This window comes from Pristiophorus japonicus, chromosome 13 (assembly GCF_044704955.1).
Source record: "Pristiophorus japonicus isolate sPriJap1 chromosome 13, sPriJap1.hap1, whole genome shotgun sequence".
Taxonomy (NCBI): Eukaryota; Metazoa; Chordata; class Chondrichthyes; family Pristiophoridae; genus Pristiophorus; species Pristiophorus japonicus.
In genome coordinates this window covers 151,474,140-151,475,506 of record NC_091989.1, presented here as the reverse complement: position 1 = coordinate 151,475,506, position 1,367 = coordinate 151,474,140, and the positions used below count along the sequence as shown (strand labels likewise).

Below are 1,367 nucleotides of genomic sequence, written 5' to 3'. Positions count from 1 at the left end.
GCAGCATGGATTCATGAAGGGGAAATCATGTTTAACTAATTTACTGGAATTCTTTGAGGATATAACGAGCATGGTGGATAGAGGTGTACCGATGGATGTGGTGTATTTAGATTTTTGAAAGGCATTCGATAAGGTGCCACACAAAAGGTTGCTGCAGAAGATAAAGGTACGCGGAGTCAGTGGAAATGTATTAGCATGGATAGAGAATTGGCTGGCTAACAGAAAGCAGAGAGTCAGGATAAATGGGTCCTTTTTGGGTTGGAAATCGGTAGTTAGTGGTGTGCCACAAGGATCGGTGCTGGGACCACAACTGTTTACAATATACATAGATGACCTGGAAGAGGGGACAGAGTGTAGTGTAACAAAATTTGCAGATGACACAAAGATTAGTGGGAAAGCGGGTTGTGTAGAGGACACAGAGAGGCTGCAAAGAGATTTAGATAGGTTAAGCGAATGGGCTAAGATTTGGCAGATGGAATACAATGTCGGAAAGTGTGAGGTCATCCACCTTGGGAAAAAAAACAGTAAAAGGGAATATTATTTGAATGGGGAGAAATTACAACATGCTGCAGTGCAGAGGGATCTGGGGGTCCTTGTGCATGAAACTCTTTTGAGTTTATCTGTGAAAACATAAAACATTAAACTGTGAAAGCCTACTGCACCTGGTATTCCCAGGCAGTCTCCCATCCAAGTACTAACCAGGCCTGACTCTGCTTAGCTTCTGAGATCAGACGAGATCGGGCGTTTTCAGACTAGTGTGGCCATAGGCTCCTTGTGCATGAATCCCAAAAAGTTAGTTTGCAGGTGCAGCAGGTAATCAGGAAGGCGAATGGAATGTTGGCCTTCATTGCGAGAGGGATGGAGTACAAAAGCAGGGAGGTCCTTCTGCAACTGTATGGGGTATTGGTGAGGCCGCACCTGGAGTACTGCGTGCAGTTTTGGTCACCTTACTTAAGGAAGGATATACTAGCTTTGGAGGGGGTACAGAGATGATTCACTAGGCTGATTCCGGAGATGAGGGGGTTACCTTATGATGATAGATTGAGTAGACTGGGTCTTTACTCGTTGGAGTTCAGAAGGATGAGGGGTAATCTTATAGAAACATTTAAAATAATGAAAGGGATAGACAAGATAGAGGCAGAGAGGTTGTTTCCACTGGTCGGGGAGACTAGAACTAGGGGGCACAGCCTCAAAATATGGGGGAGCCAATTTAAAACCGAGTTGAGAAGGAATTTCTTCTCCCAGAGGGTTGTGAATCTGTGGAATTCTCTGCCCAAGGAAGCAGTTGAGGCTAGCTCATTGAATGTATTCAAGTCACAGATAGATACATTTTTAACCAATAAGGGAATTAAGGTTTACGGGGAGCG

General features: G+C 44.5%; 1 pseudogene; it reads right to left on the bottom strand.

Moving 5' to 3' along the window:
- Positions 1–650: 650 nt before the first annotated feature.
- LOC139279183 (5S ribosomal RNA) lies at positions 651–769 on the bottom strand (annotated as a pseudogene).
- Positions 770–1,367: the final 598 nt, after the last annotated feature.